Source organism: Podarcis pityusensis (assembly GCF_964106645.2).
Source record: "Podarcis pityusensis genome assembly, chromosome: 11".
Classification (NCBI taxonomy): Eukaryota; Metazoa; Chordata; class Lepidosauria; order Squamata; family Lacertidae; genus Podarcis; species Podarcis pityusensis.
The window spans coordinates 51,208,265-51,230,773 of NC_138036.1; the positions used below are offsets into that span (position 1 = coordinate 51,208,265).

Consider the following 22,509-nt stretch of genomic DNA (forward strand, 5'->3'; position numbering starts at 1 on the left):
AACATGCCTACTTGAATCATCACATCCCGAAAAGTCTAAGGACCTTGAGTAGAGGAATCCATGTCATAGGAAAGGTCACGGTCTCATAAATTTCCTAAGATCCTTTGGGTCGTGTTTAGTCTTTCTGCATGAAAAAAAATTAAACCAACCCTGAGCCTGAGTTTACCACCGTTAACTTATATTGTGTGTGTGCAACTTATCAATCTCTGTAAGATATTTGAAGGCAGATACAGTGGTACCTCTGGTTACGTACTTAATTCATTCCGGAGGTCCGTTCCTAACCTGAAACTGTTCTTAACCTGAAGCACCACTTTAGCTAATGGGGCCTCCCGCTGCCACCACACCACCGCTGCACAATTTCTGTTCTCATCCTGAAGCAAAGTTCTTAACCCGAGGTACTATTTCTGAGTTAGCAGAGTCTGTAACCTGAAGCGTATGTAACCTGAAGTACCACTGTACTTCCTTCTTGGGGAGGGGGGGATGAGCAATTGACAAATTGTGTTGCATAAACTGGTGATGGATATAATAGCGATATAAAACCATAAATATATTTCAGTATTTCCAGATTACATCTGCTCTGCTCAGGGAGGGTGTCTCTAACAGATTCCTCTCCCTCTTTCAGCAGCTCCCACATACCAGGCTGGATTTTCAGGAGACGATTTAGCAGGTTGGAGGAGACAGTAGGGAGGAGGAGGTGTCACAATTTCCTAACACAAATATTCTTTCCTGATCACACTAGCTGTGGTGCCAAATTTTACATGCAAAATGAAGCTGTTCGCATGTTTGTAGAGGTGTGGCTGTTATTATTATTATTATTTATTATTATTTATATCCTACGCATCTGGCTGAGTTTCCCCAGCCACTCTGGGCGGCTCCCAGTTGAGTGTTAAAAACAATACAGCATTAAATATTAAAAACTTCCCAAACAGGGCTGCCTTCAGATGTCTTTTAAAAATAGGATAGCTGCTTATTTCTTTGACATCTGAAAGGAGGGTGTTCCACAGGGCGGGCGCCACTACTGAGAAGGCCCTCTGCCTGGTTCCCTGTAACCTCACTTCTCACAGTGAGGGAACCGCCAGAAGGCCTTTGGTGCTGGATCTCATTTCCGGGCTGAACGATGAGGGTGGAGACGCTCCTTCAGGTCTACAGGACCGAGGCCGTTTAGGGCTTTCAAGGTCAGCGCCAACACTTTGAATTGTGCTCGGAAACATACTGGGAGCCAATGCAGATCTCTTAGGACCAGTGTTATGTGGTCTCGGCGGCCGCTCCCAGTCACCAGTCTAGCTGCCACATTCTGGATTAGTTGTAGTTTCCAGGTCACCTTCAAAGGTAGCCCTATGTAGAGTAGTCCAAGCGGGAGGTAACTAGAGCATGCACCACTCCAGTTAGACAGTCCGCGGAAAAATATACAATACCGGTACTACACAGATTACACACTAGCCGCTAGTACACTTGCAGGTTCAAGATGCTGATGTTAGCCTATAAAGCCATAACAGGTTTGGGACCAGAGTACTTGAAGGACTACCTGAAGTTGTATCAGGCTGCCTGCATTGAAAAATAAGCTTCAGACATCCTCCTCATTTATTAGTCAATACCAGACCCTCCAAGTGTCCCTATTTTCCAGGGACGTCCCTGATTTAGAGAAGCTGATCCTGGAATGTCCCACTTTTCCTTAGGATGTCCCTATTTTCATTGGATAAATGTTGAAAGGTATGAAGTTATCTGACTCCCAAACTGTTTGAAGGCAATCCTGTATAGGGAAGGTTATTTTAATGTTTTATAATGTTTTTTTATACACGTTGGATGCCGCCCAGAGTGGCTGGGGCAACCCAGTAAGATGTGTGGGGTATAAATAGTAAAATTATCATTATGGAATGGGACATCCCTATTTTCATTGGAGAAATGTTGGAGGGTATGCAATACTATCCATTAGGTTGGCGAGGAAGGGAGGGAGGTGTGAGCTTTTTAAGTGGTGACCCCATGATTATCATATTAATTAATTTTATAATGAATGATTTTAGAGTGTTGTTTATGCTGTACTTTTGTGTTGTTTTATTGTTGTTAGCCGCCCTGAGCCCGGCTTCGGCTGGGGAGGGCAGGATATAAATAAAATTTATTATTATTATTATTATTATTATTATTATTATTATCTCTTGAGGAGTGTTCAAATGGCCCTTTTTTTGCAGACCTTTAAATGGGCCTTTAAATACAGTAGGCATGGATGCCTCACTTGTTTCAGATGGCTTTTGAGTAAAATGTTGTGGTCGGAGAGTCTGAAGGTTTTTGACTGGTTTTAAATTGGTTCTGTCATGCTGGACCGATTCACCTCCTTGTTATGGCCAGTCTTGTGATCTTTATGTGATGCATATTTCAGCATTTTGTGATCTTTGTGCAATTAGTTTATTGTCTTGTATTTAGCCCCCTTCAGAAGGCAGTCTACAAATATCTGCCCAGTATATTTTAAATGAATAAACAAGCACGCACATCCTAAAACAGCCCACACATTTCAGTTCATTCACTTTCCTAACTAAAAAAAAGTCTGCCTCTTTCTCAAAGTGGATCTGTTGTGCTAGGGTGAGGGAGAACTTCACTTTAATTGTGCCAGCCTAAATGCGGGTGGCGCTGTGGGTTAAACCACAGAGCCTAGGACTTGCCGATCAGAAGGTCGGCGGTTCGAATCCCCGCGACAGGGTGAGCTCCCGTTGCTCAGTCCCTGTTCCTGCCAACCTAGCAGTTCAAAAGCACGTCAAAGTGCAAGTAGATAAATAGGTATCGCTCTGGCGGGAAGGTAAACGGTGTTTCCGTGTGCTGCTCTGGTTCGCCAGAAGTGGCTTAGTCATGCTGGCCACATGACCCGGAAGCTGTACGCCGGCTCCCTCGGCCAATAAAGTGAGATGAGCGCCGCAACCCCAGAGTCGGTCACAACTGGACCTAATGGTCAGAGGTCCCTTTACCTTTACCTTAAATTTCCTGGTAGGTGCTCAAAATGCTCATGCAAAATACTGACAGTCTAGCGGTGCCCTGATTTAAAAACATAGCAAAGGGAGTATAATACAACAACCCTTGTTTTAAGGTTCAGTCAATTTGCCTCTTCCTGTTACCTTTTGCAAGGGCTCCTGGGAGGCTGGAGGCAATGGATCAGGCCTCATTCCAGGCTGGCAGGGCAGGATTGACTAGCGGCGAGTTATGACAAGTGCCTGCCTACGAACTGCCCCCCTTGTATTGGGAAACAGCTTCAAGGCATTTGAGACGATGTGTTGCCCATGGATTATTACCTTCGCCAGGTGCTTTGAGTCACTTGGCTTCCTGTTTCATAAGATCAAGAGTGAAATATTTCTCCTAATAGCCCCTCTGAAATTGACGGCTTGCCTCATTTCACTGCAGTATTGATGATGGATGCATACCTCAAATCGGAGGGGGTGGGGAAATTCTTTTCAAGACACACACAAATGATCCCCTCAAGGTTACCACATATTTCACCTTAAGGGCACTATCTGCATGAAACACATCCGTTATTTTTAACAAGGAAGAGTGTGGTGACATTTAACAAGAGCGGGGAGGGACAGCTTTGCATTCAGGCTGACAAAGAAACCTTTTTTTAGCATGCCAGGAGTAACTCAATCCCATCTCCTATCTTAATTTTTGAATCCCAAGCCAAAACAAGCTGTACATCACATTTCACCCCCTAGCTGGAGGCAAGTCAACAAGGAAGAGGAAGACTTCGTGTTAAGTTTTCACAGCAGCCAGTGCTAAAGGAAAAATGCTTTTTCCTCTGCCTTTGTCACACGAACTGAAAACATAATCTGTCCTGAGCAGAAACGACTTTTTATGTACGTGACGACAGCAGCATGGATGCTATTAGCCCAGAGATGGGAAGAAAATAAAGTCCCTACCAGAGAAGAATGGCAAATTAAACTGTTGGACTATGCCAAAATGGCAAAATTGTCTGGAAAGTTCAGGAACCAAGAAGACCAAAACTTTAATAAGGAATGGGGGGAAATTATAATTTATCTTGGAGACCACTGTAAACAGATGAAAACATTAGCAGGATTGCAATAACACTTGTAATTTAACGGGTATTATGAAGATAATGAAGGAATATATATATGGAGTACTCAAAAAGATGCAGTAGAAAAGATTTAATAATAGAACCCATGGAGGGGAAGGTGGGAAGTCCAGAGATTTGGAGGAATCTCTTAATTGTGGATATGTGTTAAGTTATTTTTCTAATTTTATACCTTTAAAATCAAATAACAATTATTTCCAAAAAAGAAGAAGAGAGAGAACATCATCCATCCTCTTGTTGGGTAGAAGAGGTTCATGCTGACAGGGCCATCTATAAGCCTTTGCACAATCTCAGGCCTCCAAAATGTAAGAATAACTTTGTTGGCTCAGACTAAAGAATACTTGACCTCAGAATCACAGAATTCTAGAGTTGGAAGGTAACCCAAGAATCATATAGTCCAATCCGCACAAATGCAGGAATTTTAGCTTAAAAGCTCCTAACGGAGGACCACCCAACCTCTGTCTAAATACCTCCAATGAAGGTTCTAGCCTCTTGTTCTCACAGTTGTCCACCAGCGATGCCTATGGGAAGCTCAAAAGTAGAACTGAGCAGAGAAGCAGATTCTCCACTTGTGATTCCCAGTAACTATCAGCCATCATTGATAGCAGTGCACAAACTGAGTTGTCCCTTCAAGTCCTTTCCCTTCCTCGCTAGGCGGTGGTGGAGGCAAATTGCACCATGCTTTCATGTACGAATGTCTGCTGAAATGAAGCTATTGGCCAAAAGAGTTGCATACAGGCTATTGATGGAAAATAAAGAAGAGTGCAACTATAATAGTAATGATGATTTTTATACCCCAACCATTTGGCTGGGTTTCCCCAGCCACGCTGGGTGGCTTCCAACAGAATATTAAAAACGTGATAAAACATCAAACATTAAAAACTTCCCTAAACAGGGCTGCCTTCAGAGGTCTTCTAAAATTCAGATAGTTGTTTATTTCCTTGACATCTGATGGGAAGGCGTTCCACTACCGAGAAGGCCCTCTGATTGGTTCCCTGTAACCTCACTTCTCACAGTGAGGGAACCGCCAGAAGGCCCTCGGCGCTGGACCTCAGTGTCCGGGCTGAAGGATGGGGGTGGAGACACTCCTTCAGGTATACTAACCTAGGAAGATCAATTTGAAATGAAAAAATAAAGACATTTCCTTCTCAAATGTGTCAATATTTGCAGCATTCTTTTCTTGATAGATAGGAAGACCCGTGCTTCTTAGCACTATCTTGGCTCAAAGACTATCAGGAGGGGCTTGTGTTTGGTTTACATGGTTTTCTGGCACATTTCAAGCCAGCAACACTGCAATCCATTTTTAAAGTTACATTTTTGTTCAGCTGTAAAATGTCTGGCAATTTATTTTTCCAGCTGTTTTATACCTTTTCTGAAACAACATTCTTTCATAGTCTTAACACTTCTCGGCCTCATTAGACTTGTATCAAAGTTTTTGCACGAGAGAAAGTAGTGAATTCAGCATGTATGGGAAAAGACAAAAGTATTGCCAAGTTTATTTCTAGGCATGGGGGGCTGGCAGAGGACACCAAGGAAAAGTCAGCACTACAGAATTTTCTGTTGAAATAACTGAAAGTTACCAATATGTCCCCAGACACCATTTTAAAACAAAGCAAGGCATCACTCATTATTTGGATTTTTCAAATCTCTCTTCCTTTTTGTATTTCTAACAGCCAATCCCATTCATGTTTACTCAGAAAGAAGTCCTGCAATCTTCAGTTAACCTTTCTTTCAGGTAAGCATGCACAGAATTGTCACCTCAGCTTAGGTTCCTCACTGCATCTTCAGCTGACTTCATTTTTAGAGACTCCTGACGCCATTGTTACCAATCCATTGCATGCTGTTTTTGTCCTCCTATCTTGGAGAAGGGTCTCTCCGTGGGATCATTGGTCTCCAACTCTTTGAGCTCCTCTCACCCCATGTCCTGATCCAACCAGCCCCTCCTGGATGTCTCAACAAGGCTCGTGACAGGATCTGTCACTCTTTGGCGTGGTGATAAAGTCATGACAGTGCCGTGGAGAAGCCGCAAAACAGCAGTTTCACATCTTCTTCTTTGGCGATCCCTCGTAGCCGAGTAAGATTGTCTTCCAGAAACACTGTTTTAACAGTGATTCTGTAAGTGATTGTGGAGGCTAATTCTGGATCCACATGCCCTTCCACAGTGGGGACAGAGGTTTCCGGGTGGGAGTTGATCACGGTGAGGGTTTGCCAAGCGTGCCTTCCTCCTAGCACGTTTCTCCTTTCGTCCTGAGTTCGAACATCATCAAAGCCCACGACACCTTTGGTAAAGGCTGTTCTCCAACTGGAGAGGTCGCAGGCCAGTGTTTCCCAGTTGTCGGTGTTTATACTACATTTTTTTAGATTTGCCCTGCGAGAATCTTTAAACCTCTTTTGTTGACCTCCAGCTTTCCATTTTTGAGTTTCGAATATAGTACAGTGGTACCTCGGGTTACATACGCTTCAGGTTACATACGCTTCAGGTTACAGACTCCGCTAACCCAGAAATAGTACCTCAGGTTAAGAACTTTGCTTCAGGATGAGAACAGAAATCGTGCTCTGGCGGCATGGCGGCAGCAGGAGGCCCCATTAGCTAAAGTGGTGCTTCAGGTTAAGAACAGTTTCAGGTTAAAAACGGATATCCGGAACGAATTAAGTACTTAACCCGAGGTACCACTGTAGTTGCTTTGGAAGATGATAATCAGGCATCCGAACAACATGACCAGACCAACAAAGTTGATGTTGAAGAATCATTGCTTTGACACTGGCGATCTTTGCTTCTTCAGTGTCTATGACACAGACCAAACTTCAATTCAGAGAACTGACTGCTTTTCTGATCTCATTGTTCATGTGGATCTTAGCCAAAACTGCACAAAAACTTGTGAATGATACATCCGTGTGGATGCTTAAATGCCTTTAGTGGTGAGAAACATATGCAGCTTTGATAACAATCCTACTGCGTAGAAGAAGTCTCTGAGTCTGACTCACGGGTGCAGACTGAGGGCAAGACAGGGGGGCGTGTTGTTCTCTTCTGGTAGCTTCATAGTGTTTGGTTCACAAGACAACACTTCAGAAAGATAAAAAATGGTTTAAAAATAAGGTTTGCTGAAGGGAAGACAAGAAGTATATTGACAATTTAGTCTATCTAACAGATGATGATTTGTGCAAGGCCAGGGCACACTTCAACCCATTTGATGAAGCTGTAATTGAAAACTCAGGACATGACCTCACTAATAACTGCAATGAGACAAGATCCAGATTCAGCCTTTAGCAGCGATGCAGACTCGAAATGTGCCAAACCAAACACATTTATTTGGCTAGTGCTCACCTTAGCCTAAGAAGTATAGAGGCCCACTCAGTTACTCTAATACTAGCACAGAAAGACATTTTTGTAACTTCTTATATAGGAAAAAGGCAGAGGATATAATACAGAATCTAATCTCTTGGACATTTGGAAAAAACTAATCCCACACTACTGAAAGTTAATGACTGTTGGGATTTGTTAATGCCTCGATTGAGGCAGATGTTTTGGTATCTAAAATATACCTAAAAGATTATCAAGTTCACCTGAAGGCTGCTAAAAAGGAGACTGAGGGAAATAATAGACTAGCCGTTTCTTACAAAACTCAGTTTATCCTCATTCGGAGGATATGCTAAATTCCACACATTCAAAGAACATTATTTCCCTCAAAGAATTCTAAGCATAACACATTACCTTCCACATAGTTACAATTCCCAGAAATCCTTAACAATCTACAGCTCCCATAATTCCTAGAGGGGGAAATGTGCTTTGAATGTGCTATGAAGTTATAGTGCGTACATAGTTTAAACTACTCAGTACTATGTGGTGCAGTTAAATGAATTAACTTTTCTTTGGCATCTGCAATTCATTAAAATGTCAGGACAAGGCTCTGTTCTGTTGTTCATAATGCTAGGATGCAGTTACTGTTGTTAAGGCATACCCTCCAACATTTCTCAGTTGAAACGGGGCCTTTTCTGTGGTGGCTCCTTCTTAGTGGCATGCTCTCCCCCAGGAGGTTTGCCTGGCACCTTCATTACATGACTTTAGGCACCAGGCAAAAACACTGGTCTTTTCCCAGGCCTTTGTTTCATTGGCCAATCAATGGCCTTTTAAACTGTATGGGGTGGGAGTATTTTTGTTTTGTTTTTGTTTATATGGCAATTTATTTGTTATTTGGGGACATGGGTGGGGCTGTGGTCTAAATTGTAAGGTTGGCAGTTCGAATCCGCATGATGGGATGAGCTCCTGTTGTTTCATCCCAGCTCCTGCCAACCTAGCAGTTCGAAAGCATACCAGCGTGAGTAGATTAATATGTACTGCTGCAGCAGGAAGGTAAACGGCGTTTCCATGTGCTCTGGCTTCCATCACCGTGTCCCGTTGCACCAGAATCAGTTTAGTCCTGCTGGCCACATGACCCAGAAAGCTATCTGTGGACAAACGCCGGCTCCCTCGGCCTGAAAATGAGATGAGTGCCGCAATCCCATAGTCGCCTTTGACTGGAGTTAACCGTCCAGGGGTCCCTTTACCTTATACCTTTATCCTTATGGTATGTATTTTTGTGTTTTTATATTATAAACTGCCCTGGGACAGAGCAACAGGAGCTGACCCCATCATGGCGATTGGAACTGCTGACCTTCTGATTGGCAAGCCTAAGAGGCTTAGTGGTTTAAACCACAGCGCCACCCGCTTCCTGAATAAACAAGCACACAATCACTGATAGGTCCACCCACCATTGTGAGGCTCAAAGCAATGAAGGTGATGCCTCCCCAGCTGTTGCCATTGGCTGTGGGTTTCTTGTGATGTCACAAAAGCACTTGGCAACTGAGTGGATATAAAGGCAGGCCAAGGGGAAAGCCCTTTCCTATTTCCAGCAGGACACACCTGGCAGTGGATGTGACATTCAGCACTGCCCAGGTTTCTTCCACTTGGAGGAGGCAAACTGGTGAATCGAAGGAGGCAATCCTCTGGCAGTGGGATGCTAGGGAGTGAGAATAAGGCAAGTTTGCTTGCTTGAAGGCTGCTGGTATCTGTGGTTGGAAGCTGGTGGACGTCTCATGATGGACCTAAGAAAAGCTGGCAGATGTTCGTGGATGGAAGCCAGTGGCATGTGGAGGCTACAAGGCTAAAGCAGACTGATGTTTGTGGATGTCGGCTGATGGAAGTTCACCTTTGGAAGACAGTCAACAGAAGCCAGTGGATCTTTGTGGATTGAAACCAGGGCACGAACGTGAATGGATGTCATGTTTTTGGATGTCGGCTGGTATATGTTTGTGTGAGTACATGGGGGGTTTCAAATGTGGTTGAGGCAGAATGGTGTTTGCGTGTGCATAAATGTAATGTGTGAAAGGTAGATATTCATGAATAGATGAAACCCAGGGGAGGGGGATATTGGTTTCAAGGAATCATAGAATCAGGGAATCGAGTTTGGGAGGGACCATGAGGGTCATCTAGCCCAGCCCCTTACAATGCAGGAATCTTTTGCCAAAAGTGGGGCTCAAACCCGCTGGCATGCTTTTGAACTGCTAGGTTGGCAGGAGCTGGGACTGAGCAACGGGAGCTCACCCTGTTGCGGGGATTCAAACCACTGACCTTCTGATCGGCAAGCCCAAGAGGCTCAGTGGTCTAGATCACAGCCCGTAGATATTTAATTAATAAATAAATAATTTTAGTGTTCTATCTCTCATTTGAATGGTGTACGTGACATATAAATGTGTGTGTTTGTATATTGTTCTATACCTGAGTGAGCACACAAACCCTTTAGGCTTGATAGCAAAAACTTTTCAAATTGAGCCTCACCCTGGCAAAGGTCTGGAGAACAAAGTGCCGCTCTGTGTACTGGTAACCATTCCCATTCTAGAGCATCTTGCACCATCTGCTTATTCAAATGGCCAAGCTTACTAATATATGCTGGAATGTTGCATCAGGGCTTCTCCTTATATCAATTCCTCATGGAATATCTGGAATTACTTTGTTCTTCTTGCAGAGGTTTTGATCACCCTTCAGTTATTTTTCTAGCTTTGCGGTGACACTAACTGCTCAGTCAAAATATATTTAGGATGGTGATTCAAAGGCTGCTTTTACATGGTTATTTGCCTACTTGTCCTCTGAAGCAATCAACGCAGATGTTTAAAATTGTAGATAAATTATGATGCCACATCTGCTTCTGCTCCCTACGCACATGGGGGTTAGGGCTGTGCCTTGTCTGTCCACCCTGCAGGCTTCATCCTAAGAGTGCTTTAAATTTCACCCAGGATTCTCCTCTGTCTTCCCAGCTCCTGACTCACCTCCAGAATGGTCCTCCTTGGCCTAAAGATTGGTCAAGGCTTCAAAAGGCTGACATAGGCTGTCTTACCTGATGAGGAGCTCCATCTCATAAGTATTTAGGCCGGGGTATAGTGTCGCTGTTCCTCCAACAGTGCCAACAGAGCTCTGCAACCCTCCACTCATCCTGATCTGTTTAGTTGGGCTGTGTTGGCAGATATCTCCATTGCAATGGCAGCTTCTTATTACCCTCTCTTTGAATTTTGCTGATTCTGGCCACACTCTGGTCCTAGCTGCCCACAGTTGGGTTCAAGGTTCTCCTGTACACAAAAAGAAAACAGTGTGAAACATAATTGCATTTGAGCTTGTTGTTGTTTAGTCGTTTCCGACTCTTCGTGACCCCGTGGACCAGAGCACGCCAGGCACTCCTGCCTTCCCTGCCTGGACCCAAGATGCTTTTCAGTGGTAGGTGGTAGTGCCAGTTTAGAACAGGAACCAAGCTCAGGTGGTCCTATCAACATGGACCAAACACCATTTTAAATTACCTAAAATTCAATGCCCTGATTCCTAGATCTATTAAATTCATTGATTCCATAGAGCTATAGTCCAGGTAGGGCTACATCTAGACATTTCATAGGCCAGGGTATTGCATTTTGGGTGAATTAAGATGTTGGTTGCTACCACAGATGAGAGCTGAACTTAGCTCCCATTGAAAGTTCTGTCTCCCATCTACCACTGAAGCATGTCTAGGAGGCTGGTGGAGGTTGAAGGATGTGGCATCAGAGAAAGCTTGTGATGGCCAAGGTTGCCACAAGAAGAGCAGAGCCTGGTGTTGGGGGGGTGGGACATCAGCAGACCAAACCACAGGCTCTATGAAGTCCAGCACCAGCCCTGGGTGTCTGAATGTGTTTTCTAATTTTGACAAAAAATGACTGGAACAATCAGCAATCAGGAAGGCCAAAATTTCAATAAGGAATGGGAAAATTTATAATTTATAATTTATCTTAAAAACCATTGCAAACAGTTAGCAGGACTGGAATAACACTTGTAGTTTAATGGTGGACGTAATGGAGATGTAAAAGATTTGGATTATTATAAAAGATGCAAGAGGAAATGGTTAACAATAGGACCCACAAAGGGAAGGAGGGAAGTCCAGAAGATTCCTTGGAATCTTGTTTTTTATGTTTTATATTGGATATGTGATTGTAAAACTTTGATTTGAAAACCAAGCAAACAAATTTAAAATGAAAGTGTTTTCTAATTTGTGCAAGGATTGTAGCCACAATACATTCCTGCTTAATGGTGAAACTAGATGCGACGGAGGGGATATCCATATTGTGGATATATTTCTCCAGGCACTGCAGCCTTCATCCGAAGCCTCCCCTTTCACAGCTGCTTTTAACAAAAGAAAACAGCAGCTTAACAAGCCACAAAAATGTGAGACTGTAAATTTTGAGAGACAGCACATCACAGTCTCCTGTCCTTATCTCTCCAATACTTCCTCTCCTTGAGTCCAAAAGGTCAGGTCTGGCTCTCATACCTCTGTTTGATATGACTGATGTGTCTGAGCGCAACTTTCTTCTTTTGTTTCTTGTTGTGCAGAAACGTCATAGAATCATAGAATCATAGAGTTGGAAGAGACCACAAGGGCCATCGAGTCCAACCCCCTGCCAAGCAGGAAACACCATCAGAGCACTCCTGACATATGGTTGTCAAGCCTCTGCTTAAAGACCTCCAAAGAAGGAGACTCCACCACACTCCTTGGCAGCAAATTCCACTGTCGAACAGCTCTTACTGTCAGGAAGTTCTTCCTAATGTTTAGGTGGAATCTTCTTTCTTGTAGTTTGGATCCATTGCTCCGTGTCCGCTTCTCTGGAGCAGCAGAAAACAACCTTTCTCCCTCCTCTATGTGACATCCTTTTATATATTTGAACATGGCTATCATATCACCCCTTAACCTCCTCTTCTCCAGGCTAAACGTCGTCATTCTCTTCCCATGATTTACCCTGATCTCAGCCTCCCTGTTTAAAACAGGATAGGACACTGAAGAATGTGAAATGTAAGCAGGGTTTATACTGGAAGATAGCCAGGTGAGCTGTGCATCTTCTCCTTCCCAGAGAAAGATGGTTGGGCCACCTCAAGCTGTTCTCATTCCTGTCTTCCTTCCAACAAAAGCAAGAGCAGCGATGGCACAGCCAGAGACTCTGCACACTTTTGGGATTTAGTTAATCCCAAAAGCCAATATTGATGCTAAATCCTTTGCTTTTAAGAATACTCTTTTACCTTTAACATTTGGTTGACAGTGAGATTTGACGGCTGCAGTCTGCCCCCACCACCGTCACGTGGTAAAGCAGGACTGGAAGATGTTACAACCTGAATATTTCTCCAGGAGACTGTAAAAGGAACAGGTGCTCTCCCTTTAAGTCAATCTTCACATTAATGGGGTGTGGGTTTTTTTGGTCAGGGCTTCATTACTCTGACCCCTTTAAATTTCTCATTATTTTTCAATAATATTTTATTGCTCAGCCAGATTACGAGTTTCATGTATTACGGTCTGCCAATTACCTGTTCACCTGGGAGGAATAGCAATTGCCTCTGAGTGAGCCCTAAGGAGGAAAACAGCACCTGTCCAAGTGAGGGACTCGGTGAGTGCAGAACCCGCATCACAAAGCAACATCTGAAACCGGGGCAAAAGTGGTTCTATGTTGCAGGGATCTCTGTCAATTCTCCGTGGAACCTTCAATGTGGGGTTCCGCAGGGCTCAGTCCTATCCCCCATGTTGTTTGACGTCTACATGAAACCGCTGGTGGGGTTATTGGGAGGTTTGGAGTACGTTGTCAGCACTATGCTGGTGACACTCCGCTCGATTTCTCCTTTACATCTGCAGGTGGGGCAGTGGAAGTGCTGGACGAGTGCTCGGACTGGATGAGAGCCACCAAACTGAAGCTCAATCCTGAGAAGACAGAGACACTGTGTGTGTGTGTGTGTGTGTGTGTGTATACATACAGTGGTACCTCGGGTTAAGTACTTAATTCGTTCCGGAGGTCCGTACTTAACCTGAAACTGTTCTTAACCTGAAGCACCACTTTAGTTAATGGGGCCTTCCTGCTGCTGCCGCGCTGCTGGAGCACGATTTCTGTTCTCAGCACTATTTCTGGGTTAGTGGAGTCTGTAACCTGAAGCGTATGTAACCTGAAGCGTATGTAACCCGAGGTACCACTGTATATATATTTGGGTTTTTTTTAACATATCATTTCCAACAATCATTTAACATTAATTCTTATCTTATACAATGTTTTGGACTTCCGTCAACAACCTCTGATGATTTTCCATTCTTTATCACTTATTCTGCATTTCTTAATTTCTCTATTACTCTTAATTATCATTAACTAATAATTCTCTTCATAGTCTTAGCACAGTCACATCCCAAGCTGGCTGCACATCCAATTTGAATTTAAAGCTATGTAGTGCCAAAGGGAATCAACCATTGCATATGCCACATAAATACCTGCAATACTAGCATTATTATGGGTGCGTTTAAAAATAAACCATCAAAAGCATCGGCCGTATTGTTCAATGAATCGTAGATACACGATTGTTCAATGAATCGTAGATACAGTGGTGCCCCGCAAGACGAATGCCTCGCAAGACGGAAAAACCGCTAGACGAAAGGGTTTTCCGTTTTGGAGTTGCTTCGCAGGACGAATTCCCCTATGGGCATGCTTCGCAAGACGAAAATGTCTTGCGAGTCTTTTCACTCCCCCCCCCCTTTATCTAAGCTGCTAAGCCTTTAATAGCCTTTTAGCAGCTAATCCGCTAAGCCTTTAAGCCTTTAATAGCCGCTAAACCGCTAATAGCGCTAATCCGTTAAGCCGCTAATAGGGTTGCTTCGCAAGACGAAAAAACCGCTAGACGAAGACACTCACGGAACGGATTAATTTCGTCTTGCGAGGCACCACTGTATGCCCTTTTTAAATGTGTTTTTTGGGGGGCGTTATTGGGTTCTTGTTTTTATTTTGATTATATATTTTGCGGTTTTAAATTTTGATTTTGTTCTGTGAACCGCCCTGAGACCTCTGGGTATAGGGCGGTATATAAATTCAATAAATATAATTAATAGATATACAGTGTACAAGCTGACAAGATCTTATTAATCTTAATTAAAATTTATCTTTATCAGATCTGGCACCTGAGAAAGAAATTATGTTTACTAATGTAATAGGTTTTCCTCATATCTCTAGATTGCCTGTCTGAAATTTTAGGAAGCAAGGTTAAGTGTCCTGAAAACAGCTGATTTTGTAGCTATCCTCTTTCACATTTTAACCTACAGTAGTGGTAGTAATAATATCTCAGGTCAAACCAGTTCAGAGATAACAAACAGGAAACCTACATATGTTGCCACTTTGAACAATACTGGTGGCCTTTCAGATTTTGGAAGCTTTCCAATTTGCAAGCATTGTTGTAGCTAGTGCATAACTGCTCCCTAGTGGAAAAGATATACCACTGCAGATTATTTCTATGCCTAGTTGTGATATAAGATATTTAAGTCAGTTGAGCATGTTGCCATCAGAATGTCAAACAATCTGTAGCTGGAGTTATTTATTCACAATGGGCAACATGACTCTGGGCTTCTGCAACTTTAGGGGAAAATAGAATTTCTGTGATTTGTTCTTCTAAAATCCAGTTGAGATTAAAGTTTACTAGATTATTTTACCCACCATGACTTTACCCACCGTGACTCAATGTTGAGGGGGCCTGGGGAGTGTTGTGCGTGCATGTCATGCGCAATGCGCATCACACACATCACCGTTTCAGTGGTCAGTTCCTTGGTTATCTCAATGTGCTCTATGTGGGGCTACCTTTGAAGGTGATCCGGAAACTACAACCAATCCAGAATGCGGCAGCTAGACTGGTGACTAGGAGTGGCCGCTGGGACCACATAACACTGGTCTTGAAAGACCTACATTGGCTCCCAGATCGTTTCCGAGCACAATTCAAAGTGTTGGTGCTGACCTTTAAAGCTCTAAACGGCCTCAGTCCAGTATACCTGAAGGAGTGTCTCCACCCACATCATTCTGCCTGGACACTGAGGTCCAGTGCTGGGCCTTCTGGCGGTTCCCTCACTGCAAGAAGCCAAGTTACAGTGAACCAGGCAGAGGGCCTTCTCGGTAGTGGCACCCGCCCTGTGGAACGCCCTCCCACCAGATGTCAAAGAGAACAATAACTACCAGACTTTTAGAAGACATCTGAAGACAGCCCTGAGTAGGGGAGCTTTTAATGTTTGGACTACAGTATTTTAATATTTTGTTGGAAGCTGCCCAGAGTGGCTGGGAAAACCCAGCCAGATGGATGGGGTATAAATAATAAATTATTATTATTATTGGCCTCCGCAGACAATGCGATGTTGTCCACACGACATCACACGCATGCAGCGTGCGACAAGCCCCCCCCCTCAATCTTTGGGGCAACCTGACGCCTCTGTCCCCAGCTCAGCTATTTTCCCAGGTCAGGCTTCCTCACTCAGGGAAAACCAGGACTGCGTTTGCTTAGTAACATCCATGCTTCTCTTTCTTTCTCCTGGATCCCAAAGGCAGCTAGTACTTCCTGAAGGGCCAATATGCAGAATAAATATCCCGTCTGTCCCATGGGTAGATATGCTCTCCACATTGCCATTAATTTTACTGCCTCAATAGCATACTACTCAGTCCATGCCAGAAGAACAGAACTGTGAACTTTGGAAGTTTATGAACTCTCGCCATCAGGGGCTGGTCCAATAAAAGTAATTGCCTTACCTGCTTTGCCTCATTGAATATGGAGAAGGCAATAAACCCAATGAATCACGTTCAATGTATTTCCTTCTGCGCTCAGTAAAGACCTTTTTTATTATTACCAGTGCCCTGGGATGTATGATTCATGAAACAAGTTTGCACATATTTAGTCTACTCCTTGGAAAGGTGCTGCTTTAATCTTGTTGCGGGTCAACTTCATGCTAATGAAGATGGAGAAGTTACGGCATGATCCTATTCGTTTTTCCACAGAAGTGAAGCCACAGTGTTCAACGGGACTTATTCCCAGAAAAGTGTGTATAAGGCTGTAGCCTAAAACTTGTATGGGCAAAACTCGGTGGTAGGTCAGAGAACCAATGAAGAAAGTAGGGATGGGGAACCTGTGACCTCCCCAGCTGTTGCTGAAATATAACTCTCCTTTTCCCTGACCATCGATCAAGCTGGCTGGGGCTGACAGGATTTGGAATCCATCAACATCTGGAGGATCATAGGTTCCCCAATCCTAGACTAATGTATCTGACAATATGGTGAGTTCCTTCCTTCCTTCCTTCCTTCCTTCCTTCCTTCCTTCCTTTCTTTCTTTCTCCCTTTCTTTCTTTCTTTCGCCAAAAGTGGTCTATTGTGTTAGCATTCAAACTTCAAACTAAATAAATGTTACGAACATCTTGGAATCTCAAATTTTAAAAGAACATGTGGAAATTCTCATACCTCAAGTTTTTACTGCATATGAAAATTGTATTTATTTGCTTATTTTACATCATTTGTATACCGCCCAAGCCACAATGCCCTGTTTTGTTTCCAGCTTCCCTAAGTATCCTCTTTTTTCTTTTATTGGTAGAGGGAAACAGAAAAATATCTGCACAAAAGGTATTGAGCACTATCTTTTCAAGCCTAAATTCAATAGCTGGCTCATAAGATCATGAATGTATGCATTTGTCATGGGGTAGTTTTGCAATTTAAACATTTCAAACTACGGCAAGCCACAAATTAGGTACTGCGTAACAACAAAGAGGAAACTGAGTTATTTAAATTGGGGAAATGCTAAGAGGAATAGAGAACAATTAAATATACCACAACAATAATAAATAGGGACAGGGTTTATAGGGTCAGATATTTTTCTTTCTTGCAACTAATTTTGTAATGTACCTTTTTTGAAGACAATTTCTATGTAGGAACTTTCCATGCTACATTACAAACTATTCTGGGGAGGCCCACAGACCTCCAGAGAGGCTTTTTAGAGGCAGAAAAGGCTGCAAATACTTATTTGGACCCAATATTTGCTTATCGTTGAAACAATTCTTTTTTCCCTTTCCTGACACAGTAGAGGGATACGACTTGCCTGTGAATCATTTCCACATATGCATATTTAGTATACAGTAGACTGCAAATTGAGCAAGTAAACTCACCCTGCCCAAATTAATTACAAATAGTCCCTTAGTTACAAAGAGCTCAAGGTGTTTTTGCAATGGAGTGATGCAGATCTATGACAACACACCAGATCTTCGTATTTTATTGGGCAGTGCGTAGTTCTGGCATCAAATCCATAACTCATTGCTCAGGCTTTACTAAGGATGACTCCTGTATTTCCCAAAACCGGAGACAATGAAAATCTCAGATCTTCTCAGCATCCTAAATTGTTGTGGCTATGCCTGTCAGGCTCGAAGTGTTCTGCCATCACCTCCACGCATGTTTTACCCATAAGTAGAAGGAATTCCTGTTTGCCTTCTGGTCTGGATTACATGATCTGTAAACACAGCAATGCCCTTATGAACTTCAGCAAGACGGCAGGATCGACTGCTTAACATTTTTCTAGTTGACAAATGGGTTTTAAGGCTATCAAGGCTGGTCTGGTGGTTTCAGCATCAGCTCTGCGGACCTCAGATTTTAAACAACTATACAGCATTGAAAATCACAGAGTATTTTGGCACCATGGGAAAAACCCGAGACTGTGCGCTGGCATTCCAGTACTGTAGAAATATATACTGTACTGCTAACTCCTAGGACCTTTTATTCTGTAAAATTGGTGGCACTGAACGTCAGAGTTCTCTCCAGGAAAAGAACAACATTACAGTTTCTTTATACAATGCTTGTGGGTTATCCTTATGTTTGTATTTTTGCTTTTATTTTCTTTGTATCGCTTTATTTCTTTATAATGGAAACCTTTTCAATAAAATATGAATACCAAAAAATGTTTGTAGTCAAAGATTCAGGGTAGTCTGGTTCATGCCTTATTGCTAGCCTGAAGAAATATAGCCTTGACTTGCTTAATATCCAGATTCTGTTAATTTAAGCCTAGGGCTCTATTATTATTATTATTATTATTATTATTATTATTATTATTATTATTTATACCCCGCCCATCTGGCTGGGTTTCCCCAGCCACTTTGGGCGGCTTCCAACGAAAGATTAAAAATTCATTAAAACATCAGTCATTTAAAACTTCTCTAAACAGGGCTGCCTTCAAATGTCTTCTAAAAGTCATATAGTTGCTTATTTCCTTGACATCTGATGGGAGGGTGTTCCACAGGGCGGGCGCCACTACCGAGAAGGCCCTCTGCCTGGTTCCCTGTAACTTCGCTTCTCGCAGTGAGGGAACCGCCAGAAAGCCCTCGGAACTGGACCTCAGTGTCTGGGTTGAACGATGGGGTTCAAGACTCCTGCACTTCTGGTTTCGTATGCAAGCACACAACTGGAAGAAAAGAGGAAAAGACCTGAAATGGAACCTGGAGGGTATTCAAACTACACTCTCATCCCTCCTTCAAGGCAGAACATCTTCCACTGAGGAGATCATAGTATACGCATTGTCTTTCCTCCCCCCCATAGTTCTTGGGTTAAGAACTTTGCTTCAGGATGAGAACAGAAATCGTGCTCCGGCGGTGCAGCGGCAGCAGGAGGCCCCATTAGCTAAAGTGGTGCTTCAGGTTAAGAACAGTTTCAGGTTAAGAATGGACCTCCGGAACGAATTAAGTACTTAACCTGAGGTACCACTGTACCTGGTGTTAGCCGCCCTGAGCCCGGTCTTGGCTGGGGAGGGCGGGATATAAATAAAACATCATCATCATCATTATTCCCTGGTTTCCCTAAATCTGTTACACCCCCTTCTTCCCCCTTTCAGTGAACTACTTTTCTGTATTCTCAAAACCTTTCTCTGCCATTGTTTCACTGCTACTCCTTTTTCACGCTGCTCTTTGCAAGTTATAACAAAATTATAAAACTGGGAGACGACACAGTCACACCCCAAGACCCGTAGGATTATGTAAATTGGAGCATGCATTATTTATTCTGGGTGATGTTTACCGAAAATGCAATCCAGGACATGCTAAGGGAGGGTGTGGCTGAAAGTACAAAACTGAAGTCCTGTTTTTCTACTTGCTTTGCCCGTGGCCACCAGCTGAAAAGCATTATTACTTCACTCTCCCCCCCACCGTACAATTTGCTTCCCATCTGGTGTTGTGGCAAATAGTGTTTCATAAAGTGCTGGGAGTTGCATGCAGAGTGGTTACACTGGTAATTTATCACAACCGTGATGGTAGCATTAATCCCACTTTTACCCTTCTCTTAGGAAATGCTGCACAGGTGAACGGAAGGAGTGGGACAGTCCTCTACCATGTGACCTGCCCATCCTCCTTTTCCCCAATTTAAAGATGTGCCTCTCTTCAAGGTGTTATAAGGGACCCGGCAAAATCAGCAATCCCTTTTGGGTGTGCCCAAAGTCATCTTAATAAACAAGTTGTTTTGCTTTGCTTTAAATTATTGCTAATTAAAATGCTGACTAACACAGTCATTTCTTAGTCAGTCCTAACCATATCTACTCAGAATTAATTCATACAATTTCTCACTTGCCCTCAATGTATAAGTAACTTTGCATTTATGGGTTGCTCTGCTACCACAGCCATTAATTAAGTCATACTGAATTCTGAGACATTTACTCCCAGTTGCTGGTAAACGGGATTAGGATTGCAGATTTACACAGAAGTAAAGTCCCCCTGGGCTCATAGGCACCTACTTCCTAGGAAATATGCTATGTCGGTGTTGCAAACGTGACCGTACGAACGGTTGCGACTTGGACGTTTTGTAATATTTGTTTCTCGCCATTTTCCAGAAGAGAAATAGGAGGTGAGAATATTGAATCAGCTTGGTTAGGTGTTGACTCAACTGCTTCCTCATGCCGCAGTTCTGGGCTAAGCCCACCATGCGAGCCAATAGAGGAAGTGTCAATGAGATGAGTAAAATACCTTCTCTAGATTGTAGCAGGAAGAACAAGAAGTGCAGAACTGAAGCTGGTTCTCCTCCTTTCTTCCCTTGTAGTAGGCATGTGACTCCCACACATCCATGCGTAGATTTTGTCTGCTTGAATTGTGTTTTACTTGTTGGAAGCTGCCCAGCTAGGTATAAGCTGTCTCTCCCCAGCTGCAATCCCAACCATCTCCACCACCCACTGGCATGGCTATGAGTTACAAATACAAATACAAATACAATATACAAATACTAATACAAAATACTAATACTAATACTAATGTCAGATGGGTGGCATAGTAATAATAGTAATAGTAATAATAGTAATAATAATAATAATAGAGGTGCCAGGCAAAAACATTCCTTTTTAACCAGGCCTTTAGTTGATTTGATTTATATTCTTTGCCCTTTTAAAATGTGGTTCACTTTTTTGAGGGGGGGTGTTATTGGGTTGTTGTTTTTATTTTGAATATATATATTGTGGTTTTAGATGTTGATTTTGTTTTGTGAACCGCCCTGAGATCTCCGGGTATAGGGCGGTATATAAATTCAATAAATGGGATGCGGGTGGCGCTGTGGGTTAAACCACAGAGCCTAGGACTTGCTGATAAGAAGGTCAGCGGTTCGAATCCCCGTGACGGGGTGAGCTCCCGTTGCTCGGTCCCTGCTCCTGCCAACCTAGCAGTTCGAAAGCAAGTCAAAGTGCAAGTAGATAAATAGGTACCACTCCGGTGGGAAGGTAAAAGGCATTTCCGTGCGCTGCTCTGGTTCGCCAGAAGTGGCTTAGTCATGCTAGCCACATGACCCGGAAGCTGTACACCGGCTCCCTCGGCCAATAAAGCAAGATGAGCGCCGCTACCCCAGAGTCGGCCACAACAGGACCTAATGGTCAGGGGTCCCTTTACCTTTATAAATTCAATTAATAATAATAATAATAATAAATATTAATAACTCAGGGTCCAAACTAGAGCATGGTGCTAAATGTGTACTTAGAAACTGCATCAAATCCAGAGGGCAGAGGGCTCCCATTGGCACCCTAACTCATAGCCATGCCAGTGGGTGGTGGAGATGGTTGGGATTGCAGCTGGGGAGAGACAGCTTATACCTATATACGCTGATGTCATTTTGGAAGAAGTATCTGATGTCACATCTGCTTTGGTCCACAATTTGGGCCAGGGTTTTCAAAACTTGGGTCTCCAGCTGTTTTGGGGCTACAGTTCCCATCTTCCCTGACCACTGGTCTTGCTAGCTAGTGATGACAGGAGTTGTAGTCCAAAAACAGCTGTAAACGCAAGTTTGGGAAACCCTGATTTAGGCGATCCTGCGACCTCCCCTGGCTCAATCCAAAGGTAAAAGGTAAAGGTACCCCTGCCTGTACGGGCCAGTCGTGTCCGACTCTAGGGTTGTGAGCCCATCTCACTTAAGAGGCCGAGGGCCAGCGCTGTCCGGAGACACTTCCGGGTCACGTGGCCAGCGTGACGAAGCTGCTCTGGCGAGCCAGCACCAGCGCAGCACATGGAACGCCGTTTACCTTGCCGCTATAAAGCGGTACCTATTTATCTACTTGCACTTTAGGGGTGCTTTCGAACTGCTAGGTGGGCAGGAACTGGGACCGAAGACGGGAGCTCACCCCGCCGCAGGGATTCGAACCGCCGACCATGCGATCGGCAAGCCCTAGGCGCTGAGGTTTTACCTACAGCGCCACCCTCAATCCAAAACTTCCTGCTAAATGATCTCCCAGAAGCGTCATGCGGCAAAGACTCGTGAACCCCTTTATGTTTCTACACGAAGTGCTGTGAATTCAAGTTGCTGTATAAAAGAGTAAACAGAGACCATTTAGAATCAGGTGAGGCCTTGTAGGGAACCTTTGACCCTCCAGATGGTGCTGAACGGCAACTCGCAAGTAATTCTTGTGAATTATGATGCTCTTGTTCTCGTTCTTTCACAGCAAGCTTTGTGTCCTACACTACTGGCCTTAACGCCGGCTGCATTTTGAACCAATAGGACAGGACCATCTAGGGCCCATTGAAAAAATGTGAGAACACAAGTTGGAACCATCCTCTTAAAATAATAAGGGGGCAGCGATAGCTTTGCGACGGAGGTTTAAGAGAACTACTGGAGACCAGACGGAAGGCCGTCTT

General features: G+C 43.6%; 1 long non-coding RNA gene across 2 annotated transcripts; it reads left to right on the forward strand.

The window, feature by feature from the left end:
• Positions 1-12,143: 12,143 nt before the first annotated feature.
• Positions 12,144-13,956, forward strand: LOC308458459. 2 transcript variants are annotated; one of them, XR_013977437.1, is made up of 4 exons: positions 12,144-12,436; positions 12,650-12,754; positions 12,873-12,991; positions 13,234-13,956. It is a non-coding gene; the product is annotated as an uncharacterized lncRNA (long non-coding RNA). The 2 variants fall into 2 exon arrangements; XR_013977436.1 differs by having other exon boundaries at positions 12,144-12,754.
• Positions 13,957-22,509: the final 8,553 nt, after the last annotated feature.